Source organism: Phodopus roborovskii, unplaced genomic scaffold (assembly GCF_943737965.1).
Source record: "Phodopus roborovskii unplaced genomic scaffold, PHOROB, whole genome shotgun sequence".
Classification (NCBI taxonomy): Eukaryota; Metazoa; Chordata; class Mammalia; order Rodentia; family Cricetidae; genus Phodopus; species Phodopus roborovskii.
The window spans coordinates 15588082-15607586 of record NW_026126408.1 but is presented as its reverse complement, the minus strand read 5'-3'; the positions used below and the strand labels follow the sequence as shown (position 1 = coordinate 15607586).

Sequence of the window (19505 nt, the reverse complement as noted above, 5' to 3'; positions counted from 1 at the left end):
ATCATTAGCCCAAATTCCCAGAGTGTTCAAGAGACAGTGGAGATAACAAAAGATATTCTTATCATTCAGAAAATTCCAAGGGATTTTTTTTTCTTTTTTAAGCCCAATGTCAAGAACCAGAGAAAGATCAGATACAGTTTGTCAAATATGCGGTAAATAGAAGTTACTAATTTTAAAACCAACCAGTAGACTATAAAAATAATTCAAGTATAAAGAAGAGGGGGAGCCTAAGCCTCACAAAAGCAGCAACAATAGAGAAAGTAGGGGGACATGCCAAAATTGTATACAAAAGTTTAAGATGAGACAATTAAATGAACAAACCCTAGCAGGAAATGGAATATGGGAGTGACAATAAATTTAGCTCAATTAATTGAGGCAGAAAGTGTCGCCTAAGGATTTCAGAGGGACACTAAACAGGTGGGACCTAGAATTGGAGGAGAATCATCAGAGTCAGCTGTCAGCTACCCACACAGATAAGGACCTCCCACAAGTTCCCACAGCTTTAAGAGCTGATGGTACTAGCCAACAATGTCATTTAAGCCAGTATGTGCCCTGCAAAAGTCACATAAGTTGGGCCAATCAAGTGGCACGGGCCTGTAACCCCAGCTGCTGAGAAGGCTAAAGGCTACAAGTTCAAGAGGAGACCAAACTATTTCATACACTTGCTTTTATACAAATGTTACATAACAATCAAGGTAATTCCTCAGCCTCTGAGGATTCCCTCTTCTAACTCAAAGGTTTTTTGTTATTGTTACTGTGGTTGTTGTTTGTTTTGTTTCTTCCCTCTCCCTCCCCTCCCCTAGTGACAGAAATCAAACCCTCAGCTTTGCATATGCTCTACCACTGAAGTTACCCCAGCCCTGGAATTCATCAGGCTCCCAGTACCTTCCACCACCTTCCCAGCCCTCTGCCTGGAAACCCCTTAAGGAAAATACTAAGTGTCAGAAAGAAAGCCCAATGCAAGAAGACATGAACTGTCTTTCAAATCCCAATCACATTGCCCAGAAAACTCTAATGGTTGTCCCTACATTGAGGAATAGAGCCTTCCTAACTCCCTCTCCCTGAAAATGTCCAGATCCACCAAGGTGTTAGCAGTTCTCTGGGCACTCCATGAGGACTCACTCTCTGCATTGCTCTACAAAACAACACAGTCAAGTCTATCACAGCAACAACTCAATTTCTATTTTAGGTACCTATGTATTGCTGTGGTCAAAAAATGTGTGTGTGTGTGTGTGTGTGTGTGTGTGTGTGTGTGTGTGTGTGTGTAAGAAATAGTGCATGACAAGGAAGACATGACATGGCAGCAAGAGCAGGGAGCTGATTGAGAGCACACATCAATTGAGGGGGGAGGGAGAGGGAGGGAGAGAGGGAGAATGTTCTGGTTAGTTGTCAACTTGGCACAAGCTAGAGTTGTCTAAGAAAAGGAACTCAATTGAGAAATGCCTCCCCCAGACTGTCTGTAGGACATTTTCTTGATTAATGAGTGATGGGGGGGAGGGGGGCTAGCCCATCCTGAGTAGTGTCACTTATGGGCACGTGGTTCTGGATAGTGTAAGAATGAAGGCTGCGCAAGCCATGAGGAGCAAGCCAGTAAGTAGCATTCCTCCATAGTCTCTGCTTCCCTTTCTACCTTCTGTCTTGTGTTCCTGCTCTGACTTCCTTAAGTGACAGACTGCGATACAGAAGTGTAAGCAAAATAAACATTTTCTTTCAACTTACTTTTGGTCATGGTGTTTTATCATAGCAATAGGAACTCTTAAGACATAGAGCCAGGCTATAAATCCTCAAAACTTGCCCTCAGATTTTGAAACACTTCCTACAGCAAAGCTCCACTTCATAAAGATGCCATGACATCTCCTGTTGTGTGACAACTGAAGACCAAGTGTCCAAATAAATACATGTGCCTGTAGGAGGTCTTTACCTTACTCTTCTCCATTAGGATGAGGCATCTAGACAATCAAAGCTGTCACTCATGCCAGGAGTAGGCAAGAAGGCCATGACCTGACCCAGGGTGTCAGCTAAGACCATTTGGGAAGCAGTAATGAGACATGATCACATCACCAGAATTCAAGAAGTCCTGGTGACACTGACCTACAATTGCCTGGCAGGAATGAGGAACCCTGCCCCATGTGCCAATGGCCAATTCCTCAAAAGCACTAAGCAACATGAATCACCCAAAAGGAAATGATGAGTTTGAATAGCCCCATAATGATCGTGGAAACCGAACTCAGATCTAAAAGGCTTCTGAAAAATCTGTGTCATCAGAGAATTCTATCAAAGGACTAAAGAATTAAAACTAATTCTTTACAATGTCTCCTAGAAAACAGATGATGAATTGGAAGCACTTCTCAAATGTTTGATGAAACTAATACTACCTCAAAGCAGAAACCAGAAAAACAGTATAAAAGTATCAGAAACACAAAAAACCTTCATAAAGCACTTGAAAAGAATTCAAATACTAAAAACTGTTTTAATCCAGGCAGCAACGCTGTTCAATAATCAGCAATCAATGCAATACACAATACTAATAGGTTCAAGAAAAAGAAGCACACAACCATACATACCAACAAAAAATTAAAAAATAGCTTTTGAGAACAATCTATTACTTATTGTGACCATGTGTTTTGACTCTCAGCCTGAGAGCAACTAGATTTGTAACAAGCCTCTGGTCATGCCCACAAGTATTCCAGAAGAACTGATTATAACAAAAAAATAAACAGTACTGACATTAAGAAATGGAAACCTGGCCACACCACTGGTGAGATAGTAAATGCATACAACTAGTTTGGAAAACAGTCTAGTAGTTATTCAAAAAGTTAAGCATCATAATCCTGTGAATCAACCATTCTAGTCCTAAGTATATATAAGAGAAAAAAATGAAAACACAAACCTAGACAAAGCTTGAACATTCACAGCATCATTATTCCAAATAGCCACTAATCAAAACAACTCAAGAGTCTGCCAGCTGACAAATGGATAAATAAAATGTGCCAGGCTGGATGTGGTGGTGCATACCTTTAATACCAGCATTCAGGAGGCAGAGATAGGCAGATCTCGAGATTGAAGCTAGCCTTGTCTACATAGTGAATTACAAACCAGTCAAGGCTACATAGTTAAACACTGTCTCAAAATAACAATAATAACAATAACAAAGTGTGGCACTATTCATACAAAAGATGACTTGGCAATAGAAAAAACTAAGTACTGTTATATTACACCATGTGTAGTGGTATGAGACTGTCTTCCAAAGGCTCATGTATTTGAATACTTGTACTTCAGTTGATAGAACTGTTTAGGAGGGGTTAAGGAGTTGTGGCCTTGTTAGAGAAGATGTTTCACTGGGGGTGAGTTTTGAAATTTCCAAAGAATGCACCATCCCCAATATGCACCCTCTGCCTTTCCCCCCTCCCCCTCTCCCTCTCTGCCTCCTGTGAGCTTTTGGGTGTTCCTGTTGTCTACCATCATATGCTCTTAACTCTATGAAGCCATAGCTCCATTAAATAGTTTCTTTATAACTTAGTCACATTGGTTTTGTCACAGCAACAGAAAAGTAACAAAGACACTGTGCATAGGAACCCTGAAAACATTGTGCTAAGTGAAAAAAAGTCATTCAAAAATGACCAAATAAAGCTGGGCATGACGATGTATAATCCCAGCATTTGGGAACCCGAGACAAGAGGATAACAATGAGCTCAAAGCCATCCTGGTTACACAGTGACTTCTATACTGGCCTGGGCTATAAATATGACCCTATCCCAAAAAAGATGGGGGCAGATGGAGGAAGTGAGAGAGGGAACACAATATATCATCAGTCCATTTATACAAAGTGACTGGGATACACAAATCTGGGAGAAAGCAAACCATAGCTACCTAGAGAAAAGAAGAGTTTGGAAGAGAGCAGAAGTGTCACTACTAACACACATGTCACATGCGGGTTCTTTAGGATAACGAAATGTTTAAAAATTGATCGTGGTAAAAGGTTGTACAATTTAACAAATAAAAGGCATGGCCTGTTAGAATCCCTCAGCAGCCTACTCTGAAGAAACCAACAAAGTAATTCATATAGACTGCCTGGCATAGTGACACAACCCTGCAACCAATCCCAGAACACTGGAAGTAGATGTGGAAGGGTTAGACAAGCTTAGCCTGGATTACCTAGTAAGTTCTGAGACGGCTGAGATGGCTTGGGCTACTGAGTGAGACTAAACAAACAAAAAATTATACAGACCTGTAAGAAACTAAGTTAAACATAAGCAGCAAAGAAATTATGTCAGGCCTGATGACCTAAGTTTGATTCCTGGGATCCTTGTGAGACCCAACCCCTGAAAACTGTCCTCTGATCTCAACACATCACACTCATATACACACAGAGAAAGGTAATTTTAAAAAATGGAACAGGAAATTATTTTTAAAGAACAAAATAGGATTCCTGTTTCTGTTTTCAAAACTCAGTACAAAGCAATAGCAATGGAGATATTGTGGTACTGACATGAAAACACAAACAGATACAGGGAAAAGAGCTGAGGGTTCAGAAATAAACCCATATATCTACACAACCTCCATATGGCCCCAGCAATTACACTGCTGGGTATTTACTCCAGTGAAGTAAAAATGTACATTCACGTAAAAACATACACAAATGTTCATAGCAGCTTGTTCCTAAGAGCCAAACACTGGAAATAACACAGATAACCCTTCAGTGTGTGCATCCCCATGAAGAAGTGCTAAGAGACTAAGGAATGCAAGGGTGAGAAAAGAACATACATAACTACAATGAATCCACAGAGAATTCTGTCCCATGGACTAAAAGCTATTTAAATCCACTGGTGTAACACTCATTCAGGAACAAAACTGTAAAAACGGAAAACAGATTGGTTCTTGTCAAAAGTCAAGGAAGGGAAGGAACATGTCCATCAAGGGTAAAAGAATGAGGCCTTATGGCAAAACTGTTCTGTACTTTGGCTGTGTGTGTATGTTTTGGGTTTTTGAGACAAGTCTTATGTAGTCCAGAGTGAGTTGGAATTCACTATGTGACCAAGAAGAGCTTCAAAGCACCAATCCTCCTGCCTCAGTATCAAAGTGCTATGACCACCAGCACATGGTTCTGCATATTCCTAGTTCCTGCAAAGAAAGGAGTTAGAGAGAAGGAAGAACAGACATTTCCAAACTTTGTAACCTTAGGCAATTAATCTTGTTTCTTCACTTGTAAACATAAATTAAAAATGTTACTATGGTTAGCTGAATGACAAAGAATATTCAAACCCTGAGTATCCGTTCTCACCACCTTTATTCAACACAGTATTTGAGATTGAAGCCAGAGAAATAAGGCAAAAGAAACAAAGGGGACACATATGAAAAAGAAGCTCAACTATCCCTACTTTCAGATATGTTCTTACAATTGAAAAACCTGGAAGATTCCATAAGACAAGTCTTAGCTCTGAAAAACCTTTCCAGTAAGATACAAAATCACACAAGAACCTATAACTTTTCATACACCAAGTTAAAAACACTCAGGAGAGCAATGCTGTCCTTAATTCCAGCACTCAGACAGCAGAGGCATGCAGATCTGAGTTCGAGGCAGCCTGATCTACAGAATGAGCTCCAGGACAGCCAGGACTATACAGAGAAACCATGCCTCAAAAAACAAAAACCACCTCACTAAGAAATCAGAAAAATAATTTCACTCAAAACAATCTCAAGGGGGACGCCTTTACAAAGATCAGACTAGCCTCTCTTTATACCAGTCAACAGGACCTCCCAATTTCCAAGCATATAAAACACAATTGTTTTGTAGGAGTCCCACCTCTGCCTCTTACACCCTCCTGCTCTTTACACCCAATCCACCTCACATTCTATTCTGATTTCCAAACATAAGGAATCTGACCTAGCTTTGCCCCAGCTCATGGCCAGGCTGAACACCAAGCCCAGATTATGAAATGGCCATTAACTGGTCTCTTCTTCACATTCTGTTACCACGGACACCTCTTCAGAACATACCGAGGTATGGTGCTTTGTATTAGTCTGTAATCCCAGAATGTGATAACCTTGTGTTTGAAGCCAACTAATAGCAAGTTCCAGGCCAGCCTGAGCTATATATAGAGTGAGACTGTGCCTCAAAATCCCAATAAATCAACAAACAAGCAGAAAAGAAAGTTGATCATTTTACTTCATGTCTTCTTAGGATTTTTACTGCTGCCATAAAACACCATGACCAAAACCAATTAAAGAAGAAAGGGTTCGTTTAGACTTACAACTCTCTGTCATAGTATGTCACTGAGGAAAGTCAGGGCAGGTACCTAGAGGCAAGAACTGAAGCAGAGGCCAAGGAGAAACGCTGCTTACTGGCTGCTTCCCAAGGCTTGCTCAGCCTTCTTATCCAAATCAGAACCATCTATCTGCCCAGGGACAACACCACCCCCAAGTAGGCTGAGCTCTCCCACATCAATCATTAATCAAGAGTATGGCCTACAGACTTGCCTACAGGCCATCTGATGGCCTGTATTTTCTCAACTGAGGATTCTCTTCCCAGGGAACTCCAATTGGCCAGCTGACAGAAAAGAACAACCCTGGTTTAAGTCTAGATTTAATGCCGTTGTGAAATCAATCCTTAATGTCAACAGCATAAAATCAGTCTTAGCCAAGAATTCACAACCTGGACCTAACTTTTCCTGTTTCTCTCCCTGAAAGGATACACACACTCTCTCTTTATCCTGCCTGGATAGAGTTCCCTCCTGTGAACTTTTGGAAGCCGGTGTCCCAGCCGGTGTTCCTCCTGCTCTGCTTAGCTCCCTTCCTCACTGAGCTAGGTCCATCCCAGCACATGCTATCACAGTTCTCTATATCTACACTGTTACTCAATCATCTGTTCCTCCCCCTTCTCTTCAGATTGGACTTGGGCCTCTCATTGAACTCAAGGATTAGATGAGGAATTAATTTTGCATTCCAAGGAGGCAGAAAGATTCCAGAAAGAGTTAATGAAACAATGACTGCCACTTCTATTTATGTCATTTTTTTCTATAGAGACTGAGAAAATATCCCAGCACTTGGGAGGCAGAGACAGACAGATAGATCTCTGTGAGTTTAAGGCCAACCTGGTCTACAGAGTGAGTTTCAAGATAGCCAGGGCTATACCAAGAAACCCTGTCTCAAAAAAGAAAAAAAGAAACTAACAAAAAACTTAAGAAAAATATTAGTATCATTTAGCAATGAACTGTACTAAAACCAGCTTGTTTGTTTGTTTGTTTGTTTGTTTGTTTGAGACAGGGTTTCTCTGAAGCTTTGATGCTTGTCCTGGCTGGCTTTGTAGATCAGGCTGGCCTGGAACATACAGAGATCCACCCACCTCTGCCTCCCAAGTGCTGGGATAAAAGGCATGTGCCACCACTGCCAGGCTTTTGATTGTTTTTAAAGTCATCCATCAAATTATTCTCTCAAAGAATTTAACCAGGGTTGCATATAGTGATGGTGTGGAAAAGCACAGGAGCCAGGCCTTGTGGTGCAAGGACTATAAATTCAGCTATTCCGAGGACTGAGGCAGGAAGAGGATCACAAGTTCAAAAGCTTCCTGGGCCACAAAATGAGTTCAAGGCTAACCTTGGCAATCAAAATAAAAAGAGAAGATAGTTGAGTGATGGAGCAGTTGCTTAGCATGTGCAAGCCCCTGCATTCAATTCTCAGAACAAGAAAGAAAAAGGAGAAAAGGCAGGGATGGAGTGATGACAAACTGGACTCACAATGCTAGCTGAAGGATTTAGGACCAAATGACTTCAACTTCAATGTGCTCCAGTTTCCTCATCTGTTAAGTAACCACTTTACACTGTTGAGTCAATGAGTTGACACTTATCAGGCCCTTGACACACTGCCAGGCAGAGTAATGAACACTAATACACATCAATTCTTACCACTGTTTTTAAGGCTCTTAAATGCACTGCCCATCCCCCAGCCTCAATGAAGACTGCTTGGCCAAGAACTGCCATCTCTATTCAGAGACAAAACACCCCACAGAAGTTACATAACCACCATATTTTTATGAAGCAACTTAGTTATCACTACATCTAACCTCAACGCCAACCCCAGACCAAATTCACCCTATCTCCCCAGATTCAGAGTACACCTCCTAACAGCTGCAGAAGGCAGCCTTTAGACCTGGTGGGAAAAGAGGGACCCAACATTTGTTCAACTTAAAGGTAGAAGCCATGTGGAAATGACAGCGCTAAATGTACACTGGGCACTTGTGACAGTCGCTATTGATGACTGAAGCGAAGTGCTCCTGTGACCTTTCAATTCGTTTACTAATTCAAAACCACAAGTTTAACAGCTGGATCTACAGCTCAATGGTTAAGAGTACTTACTGCTCTTTTAGAGGACCAGGCTTGGGTTACTAGCGCACACACTGTTGACTCAAAAACATCTATAACTGCAGCTCCTGAAGGTCTCCACTTTGCATGATGCATATAAACTAATGCAGCCTCACATACACAAATAAAAATAATATTTTTAAATACACAAATATTGCAATGTCTTTCATCAAAATGTTTTTTTTTAAGTAGCCCAAATATTTAAACTTTTTATGGCAAGATGTTTCTCTGCCGAAATACGTAAAGGACATGAATGGGAAGCACTTATCTTGATCATCCCTTCACCGGCACTTTTTCAATACTTTTCTTGGACTTAAACTGAATTGCCAAACTCAGGTGTGTCTACATTCACTCAAAGCGCACTGAAAACAGCACGTGAACTTCAAAGTCAACTAGCCCTTCAAGAAAGGATGAGAAAACAAAACAGTTCCACAACCACAAGAAAACACCTCATGTCTTTATTGCTTCTGGTCAAACACAATCTCAGACGTTAAGATACACCCTAAAAGACCACACCTGCCCGGTGGGCGTGGTAAGGCACGCCTCCTATTGCACCAATACAGGGCAGAGGCAAAAAAGACCATGAGTTGGAAGGCAGGTCCTTAGTAAAAGCATGTCCTCAAAAAACGGACAAAAAAAAAAAAAAATCAGACTCGACGTCAGCTTCTAGTGTGACCTACCTTTCCTCCTGTGCCACTGCCACCTAAATTTCGTGCACACCTCTAGCACCCGAAGCAAACAAGCAGCTTGAGCCCTGGACATCTTTCTTGTGGGTTTCGCACGTGGCGGCCCCTGAAGAACTCTGTGCACCTGGGACCTGGCCCCTGGCACACCTTAGGTGGTGTTTAGGGAACCAGCAGCAGCTCTCGGGGCCGACAAGGTGTGTTGAGCACAGGAAGGTGTCTGTGGGCACAGACGGGGCACCCGGCGGCCATCGTCCCACAGCTCCCGAGGCCTCCGCCTCCGTAGAGCCGCTCGCCCTAACCCTCCACCCAACTCCCAGAGTGGCTGTCCCCCAGGGCCCCGGAGGAAGCGTGCTCTCGGGAAAAGCGGCCACGCCGCAGCTCCGCCTCCGCCCACTCGGGGAATCCCCCGGCCGCCGCCATGTTCCCCGCGCCGAAACCCGCACCTGGGACACGCCGGGGAAAACGCGCCACGTCGCGGGGACACTGGAGAGAGACTGCGACTCCACGGGGGTCACAACCTGCGAGCAGAACCCGCCGCTAATTCATCCCGAAGCGGGGAGGCGTCGAGCCCGTCGCCTTAGTAATGCGTCCTGCCAGGCTCCACCCTGATTGGCTGCGGGCGCTGTGACGCAGAGGCGACCCGGCTGCGTAGAAGCCCTTGTGCGGGGCGCTCCGCCCCTGCTCCGCAACCCGGAGAGACCCCTGACGTCGTCTAGGCTCCTTTAAAGGGACCGTGCCTAGATCCTGGTCTGGCCTGCTGCAGATGCCTGGCAGGGAAAGCCAGTGGAGTAGAGCGGCTGGAAACCAAGATCGGAACTCAGCCGAGGTCGCTCTCTGTTTCAGGGAACCCGGTTGCTGTGGGTAACAAATATAGAGCGCTCACTTGAAAGCCTAGTCCTTACGCCCCAAATCAAAGAGCAAATTAGCATACAGACAGTTGTAGAGCCCTGACATTCTATGTGGTTCTAGGTAGTTCATGGTGGCGTTAAGCCTTTGAGGTTGCCTAATGGAAAACAAATCTGAGGCACTAATTTACAAGCCTTGTTTTCTTGCCCTAAATGAGAGGGCAAATCCACAGCTTCTGGCGCACAACTCTTTCTAATTCAACAGTGTTTGCTCAGCTCCCAACTTTCCCTCCCCTAGATAGCCCACTTTTTTTTTTTTTTTTTTTTTTTTTTTTTTTTTGGAGGGGGTGTCGAGACAAGGTTTCTCTGTGTAGCCCTGCCTGTCACAGAACTTGCTCTATAGACCAGGCTGGCCTTGAACTCATAGAGATCTCCTGCCTCTGTCTCCCAAGAGCTAGGTCAAAAGTATGCACTGCCACCACCTGAATTTTTAAAAAGGAGTGCAAGGTACGTTCCTACACAGAAGCAGCATTACAACTCCTTTACTTTTGTTCAATAATTACGTATTTGAGATGTGCCAAAATCATTAGAACATTAGCACAAAAAAAAAAAAAATGCAGTTAACCCTATGAGGTAGGATGGACCTCAATTTTTCTCTAAAATCAGAGTCCTGGAAATTCTTAGTTTTTTGGGGCTTGTCCTTGTTTTGGAATGAACATGGTGATCCCCGGGAACCTCTCAGGGATGTACTGTGACTTCTCAGGGGACTTGAGGAGGTTGTACATAGCCTTTCCTCTGCTGGAGATTCCTCTTGTGTACTAAGATGTACCAGGTAATGTGGCTAGAGAGACGGGACTGACTGATGCACCACAGTCAGGATATGCAGCTGGGCTGTTTCTCATTCTGACCCCTCTTCATAAGTAGCTGCTGTCCACATGAACTGTTAGTGGACAACTTAAAGCATGCTGTTCTTAAACCTGAAAACATCATCCAAGTCTTAGGCTCTTTACTTGGCAGTTAAAGGTGCAAGCAAGCTACAGAAACTCACTCTTCATTTGGGAGCAAATGCCTTCACAAGGCCAAGACCACTGGACCTCTTCACCACCCAAATAAGGTCTCCCAGCTAAATAATAGCATTGTGTGAAGATTTTTTTGTCGTCTTGTTATTTGTCTAGTACTCATGATTGAGCCCAGGACCTTGTATATTCTTTTCTCTTGTTGTTGTTGTTGTTTTGTTGGTTTGGGCTTTTTTGTTCTGTTTTGTTTTGTTTTTTGTTTTTTGTTTTTGTTTTGTTTTGTTTTGTTTTTTGTTTTGAGACAGGGTTTCTCTATGTAGCCCTGTCTGACTTGGAACTCAGTCTGTAGACCAGGTACCTTTGAACTCACAGAGATCTGCCTGCCTCTGCCTCCCAGGTGCTGGGATTAAAGGTGTGTGCCAACACCAACCAGCTCCTCCTCAGACCATTTTTTTTTATTGTTTTAATATTTATTGAGAAATAGATCTCACTAAGTTACCCAAGCAGGCATTTAGCTCACCAAGTAATAGGTTGACCTTGAATACACAGCCCTCCTTCAGGCTCCTGAGTAACTAACGTGTTTACCACCACACCCAGCTTTGATTCTAGGCTTACACAAGAGGTTAACAAACAGAGAAAGGACATGAAGAAAGTCCCTATCTTTTTCCATCTCCCTTAAGTCTAAAATTATTTCTTTTTTTTATTTTTTTTCTAAAATTATTTCTTATTTAAAGAATAATAATTGCTATTTAAAATTGTCATCCCATGTAACCAATTCTTACATTTCTATGAGCTTTATCCAGCCTCTGGCATGCATGTGTCTCATCAGGGCATCTAAACTACTTGAGTTTTAGGCACATCAGACCTGATGTTGCAATATGGTAGACCAATGCAATGTCAAGAGGTCTGGATCCCTTTGGAATACATTAGGATGTAAAACAGGAAAATGAGGACAGCCTTGGAGCAAAACTGCACAAGTCTGTCCCCTTACTTAGTTGCTAGGGGAGAGCCAGGGGCAATTCTGAGCATGCTTGTTTAGCCTTTTCTGCTTTAATAGAGCTTACTCTTCTGGCTAAGCACCTTTGTGAGACATCAGTCAACGTCTAAGTATATCTACTCCAATGACACATTCAGGAAGTGGAAATGTGGCCACTAGGATGGTGACAGGATCCAGAAGACCCACTAAAAGCAGACCTGGGTGAGGACTCTTCTTTATTATGTAAATTCAGTAGTGTTCCATTCTAATGGTGGATAAAGGAGAGTAATGAAAGGAGGAAGAATACTTAGCAATTCTAGATAGCCCCATCAACTTAGATCCTTTAGCCAAAGTTTCTCCAAAAAAAAAAAAAATTAATAATAATAATAGAGTACTTCTCTTTCTCCAGTTTGTGGTTATTTGTTTTAAATGTGTGTGCTGGGATCCTCATGTATAACAGTCGCTCCTTCAGTCCTTGCAGGCTGTTTAATAGGCTCGGGTCTTGAAATTGTGAAACAGATTACAATTCTCCATTGAGGTGATATCTGACCCCACCCTTTTACTTATCCCTGATGTGTTGAGGCTATATATTATACAGTACCTTTATTGTCTACCCACATATCTCCTGCCTAAAAAATATGTTATGTTCCATCAGCCATCTTCATAAGGTCAGGTCAAGACCTCTGGCTGCCACTTAGACCTTGCTATCCATTATGATAATTAGATTGCCACTGCTTCTCAGTTGTCTCTGCTATTCTGGCATCTGTCATTCCCCAATGCTGCTAAAGGTCCCCATTTACAACATCTTTCCCATTAGCCCTGTCCTGCTTTTAGGAGACAAAGCTCAGAGCTTCTCAATGATGCTATTAGTCCCAGGCCGAGCATCTCCCATCATCTTGATGAGCAGCAGCATCCAGCCCTTTCTGAGTCAGCTAGAAAGTTTTCTAGTCAGTGTGTTTGAAACTTCTGTAATGTTTTTCATTCCTATATCCACGTTGTACCATTAGAGTTCTGGCATCTCTATTAATGTGGCCTTTTGCATCCCCCAGATTTAAAGAACCATCCCAGTAGTATGTTAGAATTGGCTCCCAGAGCTCTGACCACATTGGAAATACATCCAAGATGAAAATCTATCTAGTTCAGAATTTCCAGGCTGTACCTAGTTTTCAGTTTGGAGGCAGGTGACAAAAAACTTTTAAAATTCTACTGAGCCTGTCCTCCAACTCCAGCATGTTGCTTGCCATCCATCTCCAAGTCCTTACAGTAAGTATTCAAACCTATCAGACAGCAAAGTCTGCATTAGCGAATGCACACTCTTTTCCTGCATCCTTCTTTTATTCAGTAAAGTCATCTGCCACAGTATCCTGGGTACTATTAATACTCTAGTACCTAGTCATGGGATTGCTTACTGTTGCCTAGCAATGGGACTTGTCCTGGTTACCACTCTATCCTCTTGAGAATCCCATCATTAATCTGCTTCCTAGGAATACCTCCTGCTGGTGGCTTCCTAGAAGTGGGATCTGAAGTAGAGATCTGCTTACAAGACTCTCACTCTCAACAGAAGATGGGGCGAAAGAAACAGAATATGGAGACGAGAGAGGGAAGTCATGATGTGGCCCCTGCTAGAGACAAGCTTTAGTTAGAACCCAACTCTGAAGCAAAAAATATTCTACAAGCTTTCTCAGCCTTGAGGCAAAGGCATTGATTCTCTTATGTTAAGTTCTGTGGTCAGTTATTAAGTATGAGTGACATGAGGATGTGGGTCAGAAGCAGCATAGCAAGACAGGCCACACTCTTCTGAAGGGTGTCCTCTGGAGAAGGACTGTGAGCCATTACCAACCAAAGCTCATGGCAGCAGGAGGATGGGTGCCCCACAGTGAGAGGACCCTGACTGTACTCACTGCAGGCACCTGAGGACTACTAAGTTAACACTAGCTTCTTGAAGGAACCCATATGTGACTATATGTGCCTGGGAATCTCTGGGAAGACACAGGAGAAACTGTTGCTTCTGGGTGAAGGGATTGATACCAGCAAACTGCCATATCTATATTCCCTAACCTACAGTTAGACTTTTATCTAGGTATATGCCTTACTTTTTAATTTTGAGGTAGAAAATAAACAAATTAAAATCTCCCTTTACGTACCCATAAGTTTATAGAATGGTATTAATCTCCTCTACTGCCCAGAAAGGTAATTTATCCCCCACTTTCTGAACCTTTCTTGATTCCTACAATACATTATACAGATGATGAATGGCTCAACCTCATGAGCCAGTGATTTAATAGACACGTTTAATAGGGCACTCTCTGCTATGCTCAAGGAAACAGTTTCACAAGCAGTGAACCCCATGTCCTAGTTCTTATTGTGCTTTTGTTACTATTAAATACCTATATAGCCATGTAATTGCTTTTCCTTCTTCTTCCAAATGTGATAGTAATAAGGTAGAATATGTGCTCAGTAATAGACTTCAGAGAAGAGCCAAGTGAGCTGCTGCCAACAAAACAGGAACAACTCTCTCCAGTGGTAACAAGGAGAAGGAACATACAGAGCTGGCAGAGGACTAACTGAGGGCCTAAAGCAATCACTTCTGTAGCCCACAGCATCCCTGGTTCAAATGGCATTTGAAAATAGATGTTTCATTTCCCGAGAGGCAGGTGTGGTCTTTGATAGTTCAGGAGTTTGGGTGCTACAATGAGTGGAAGAAGCTTATGGTCAGACACACACACACCCCACAGTGCTTCACTGGCCCCCATATCTGCTCTATGCTAATCCACCCAATTGGCATCTCCAGAATGTCTGGTCAGCTGTCTCTGGAGGGATCAAGCATGGTACAGGTACCTTAGGTGTCCTGGGGGTTGGAGGAGCAGTGGTATGGTATGTGCCTAAGGCCATAATTCTACATCTATTACCTAAGGCTTTTATCTCCAGCATTCTAGAAGCCACTCCTTCCCCTTGTCCCTTGAAGCAAGACCCAAATACAGGACTGGCTTAGCCTCTTATATTTAGTCTCAAGGTTCTTCAATATCTTTTGTTAATTTCCTTTCATGTTGATTCCTCCCTTCCTCTCCTCTTCCTTCTCACCCTCTCTTCCTTCTTCATTGTCCTTCCCAGTCTCCCCTCCTTCTGCTCCCTATTCCCCCCTCCCCAGGAATCCAACTGACTGTAGCTAAGTTCCTTTTACTCTCTTCATTTATCCCTTCTAAATCAAATACACTATTTGTTTCTTGACAGAACTTTGACAGCTACATCGATAAACCTCCATTTCACTTGGACTAAATGGGGAGAGACAGCCATTCATCTGACATAGACACAACCATTTCTCTTGCTACTCAGTTCAGACCCTCTGGGTCTGAAAGGAATTCCTCATCAATGAGTAACAAATCCAGTTAACAGTGGCTTAAACTACAAGGACATGTATTGTTATTCAAAGTATAGAACAGTCAATACAGAATTGGTTGTGTAACTCAAGGATGCTACCAGAGTTCAGATTCCTTCATCCTGCTTTGCTTCCAACAGCTCCAAGGCTCACCATTAACACAGGAAACAAGGAAGAGGTGTTCTCAGTGGGAGGCCTTTGTTTGGTTCCTAGTTTTGTTTTGTTTTCTTGAGACAAGTCTCTTGCTAAGCAAAGCTGTCCTTGAATTTGAACTACTCCCACCTCCCTATTCTGAGATGACCACTTTGTATTTTTGCATGGAGTCAGGGCTCTAACCAGAATCTCCCCCAAACAAATGTCCCTTTTTGCCCAGTTATCTAAAACACTGGCCACCTTTATAAGAATGTGGAAAGCATGTATCTAACCTTCTAAACTCTGTAATGGAAAAAAAGGCTAAAGAGAGAAAGGTTAACAATCACGTAGTCAACTTAGGCCACAAGTGAACCAATCCTTAGACTAACTGTCCCTCCCTGAAAAATACTTCTACTCTTACAATACTTATTACATTTATTTGTTGATTTATTTATTGGAGGGGAACACTCACACTGCCATACTCTGCACGTGGCATGTGAAGGTCAGAGGACAAGTTGTGTAAGAGTCATTTCTCTCTACTGTGTGTGAGTCCTGGAGATCAAATTCAGGTAGTCAAGCTTGGCAGCAAATATCTTTACCTGGAGCCACTGGCCTCTCTCTGAACATTCTTACCCCATCTGCCAATAGAATTATCTATTATCTTTCCCATATCATTTCTCCTAACAGTAATAACCATTAAGACCTGATGGCAACCTCTTTGTGAACCCATTGCATGACCTGTGGTAGCCACCCAATCTGTTTAGGATGGTCAACCATAAATCCATATTAACTGTATGTTTTATTTTTGTATTTTGGATACATCTGGAGCCTCAAGATTGAGAGGAGGCTACTTATCCCAGGTTAGCTAATTCCCAGAGACAGCAACCAACCTTCCCAGATAGGAGCCTGTCCTAAGCAAACCAACCAATCTGGAGCAACCCACTCCCTAGATCTTATACTCCAAGCCAATAACTGCCTGTTATAAATATTACCCCCAGAGCTAGGTATCTGTATAAATTAAGGATTTGGCATCAGATGTGTAAACTGACAATGTGACTATTCCAAGGAATAATTGAGGGTAAGGTTTTTATTGTAAATATGAGGGAGAGAACAGTTTGAGGCATCTGGAAGAGTTCAGGGCAGAGAGAGACTGCAAGTAGTAGAATGATTGTGGCCAGCCTACTTGACTTGGCCAGGAGAGGGGAGAGACAGGAAGAAATCAAATAATAAAGACTCACAGAGAGGACCAAGAGAGGGCAAAAAAGAGGACTAACAGAGAAAGACAAAAGAGAGAAGAGGACCTAGAGAGGGACAAAATAGCAGGATTGTAAGGACAATGAGGAGATAGGGGGAGGGAAGCCTTTTGGGGAAAAGGTAAGAAGAGCTAGGATATCAATGGACTCTGAAATGTGTAACAAGTGTTTTGTGATTCTGAGGAAGGGAGCCCAGAACCTAGCTGTCTTGGTATGTCAATAGGCACCACAAATAGCCATTTGTCCCTTCTGCCAGTAATAAGGAAACAAATCCTTATAGAGGGGAACTGACTTCACAAGTTTCTGAGGAATGCTGGCTTTTGTCTTGCCACCAGAATTTGTGCCTGACAGTATCTTCTTACAGGACAGCCCACTCTGAAGCCTGCTTGCCCTGCCTCATCCATTCCTTTCCATGGAAACTCCAGTGGCGTTTGTCCCCATTCTCTCGCTACATCTTACTTACATCTTACTCCTAACTTACTTGTTGCTTCCCACTGAGGCCCCAGGATTTCTCTTGAGAAACATGGCTATGAACTGTCTTTCCAATGGGCATCACCTCCTGATCTGTTGGCTTCACCATAACTGAGTAATAATATGACTGAGTAATAATAATTTAATTTAGTCAGATTTATTTACTTTATCTTATGTGCATGAATGTTTTGTTTGCATGTATACATATTTATAACATGTTTGTCTGTGAAGGCCAGAAGAGGGTGTTAGATCACCTGAAACTGGAGTTATGAATGCTTGTGTGCAACCAAAGGTGCTGGGAATCAAACCTGAGGCCTCTGCAAGAGCAACAAGTACTCTTAACTGCTGACGACTCATCTCTGCAGCTCCTAGACCCATATTTTAAAGTAAACCTGTGGGTTTTTCTGCATTTGCTCTCTCTCCCTAGAGGCAGGTTCTGTGAGATTGCTGTTCCTTCCCTACAGTTTGTCACTTTCTATTTCTTTCCCCTGACAAACCTGAAACCATTCACTATCTTCCTATCAAACTTACTACTAGAAATGTCCTTCCATGCTAATATTGGCAAGCTCCAGAAGTATAGCTTAGTCAGACATAATGGCACATACCTGGGGCAGGAGGATGGTAAGCCAAGACTGAGCTACACAGTGAGTTCAAGGTCATCTTCTACTACACAGTAAGGGCCTGATGTACTGGTTAGTTTTTGTCAGCTATAGTCAGTTGGGAGGAGGAAACCTCAATTGAGGAAATGCTTCCAGCAGACTGGCCTGTAGGAATATCTATGTAACATTTTCTTAGTTGATAATTGGTGTGGTAGGGGATCTAATCTACCATAGATGGCACCATCCCTGATAGGTGATTTTGGGAGGTGTAGTTGGTTTTTTTCTTTTACTCTTTGAGGGCCTGCCACACAGCTTGCAAATACACAGAGATTTAATCTTACTCATGAATGTCTGGCCTTTAGCTTGGCTTGTTTCTAGCCAGCTTTTCTAACTTGAATTAGCCCATTTTTCTTTAACTATGTTTTGCCTCTGGGCTTTTTACCTTTTTTAGTTCTATATATCTTTCCTATTCTTCTTCTTATTCCATGGCTGACTGTGTAACTGTGTGGCTGGCCCCTGGCATCCTCCTCTCCTTTTCCTTTTCTTGCTCATTGCTCTCTCCTCTCTATTTCTCCTATTCATTCTCTCTGCCTGCAAGCCCTGCCAATTTCTCTCTCTTGCCTAGCTAGACCAATAAAATGTTTTAGGCAGGCAAAGTAACACAGTTTTACAGAGTTAAACAAATGCATCATAAAAGATTGCAACACATCTTTGCATCATAGAGGTATAAGAAAGATAGATGATGGGCTGGAGAGATGGCTCAGTAGTTAAGAGCAGTAGCTGCTCTTCCAGAAGTTCTGAGTTCAATTCCCAGCAACCACATGGTGGCTTGCAACCATCTGTAATGAGATCTGGCATCCTCTTCTGGACTGTAGGCAGAATGCTGTATACATAATAAATAATTTAAAAAGAAAGAAAGGAAGAAAGAAAGAAAGAAAGAAAGAAAGAAAGAAAGAAAGAAAAAGAAAGAAGATGAATGTGAGCCTCTGAACAAGCAAGTAAGCAGCACTCCTCAATGGCCTCAGTTTCTGTTCCTGCCTCCAAGTTCCTGCTTGAGCTCCTGCTCTGACTTCCCTAGATGATAGATTCTAACTTTATGATGATGAAATAAACCCTTTCCTCCTCATGCTGATTTTAGCCATGGTGTTTTGTCACAGCATTAGGAAAGCCAACTAATACAGACCCAGTCTCAGAATACAAAGGGAGCCAATAATTTTTAAACATCCAAATCAAAGGGATAGGTTATGTGAATTACTTTGTGTCAATGAGACAGAACACTTGACAGAAATAACTTGAAGGATATAGCTTTCATTTGGGGTCACAACTTCAGTGTACTATATCAGGGAAGACATGTTGGAGCTCTCAGCTGCAGACATGTATACTGGAGAAAGCACACATGATGGTAGACCAGAAGGTGCAAAAAGTGGTAGAGACTAGGGGCCAGGCTGTAACCTTCAAAGCCCAGGTCTGAAATAGCTGCTGGATGAGGGGTAGGGATTCAAAGCACAGGCTTGTTTGGGAACATTTCCAATTCAAACCATAACTCTGAACTAACACCAAAGGGTTGGGAGCACTGCTGCCTTCTGGAGGCATTGAGAAAGATTCCATCTCTTTCCTCATTCCAGTTTCTGGTGGTGAACTCTGCTGTTTGTTTTCTGGTCCTTCCCTCTATCCTTCGGGTACATGGCTCCAATCCCTGCTTCCAAATCACTTCTCCTCAGTAAAATCTCCCTCCGTCCTACTCTAATAAGGACACTGTGATTACACTAAGGCCTGTTGGATAATCTAGGATAA

At 42.6% G+C, this 19505-nt stretch overlaps 1 protein-coding gene across 1 annotated transcript in view; it reads right to left on the bottom strand.

Moving 5' to 3' along the window:
- Lclat1 (lysocardiolipin acyltransferase 1) overlaps positions 1 to 9650 on the bottom strand; it is a 112467-nt gene extending 102817 nt beyond the window's left edge. Inside the window, exon 1 of the mRNA XM_051181844.1 lies at positions 9487 to 9650. The gene's annotated coding sequence lies outside the window, so the exon portion shown is untranslated. The remainder of the gene's footprint in view (positions 1 to 9486) is intronic.
- Positions 9651 to 19505: the final 9855 nt, after the last annotated feature.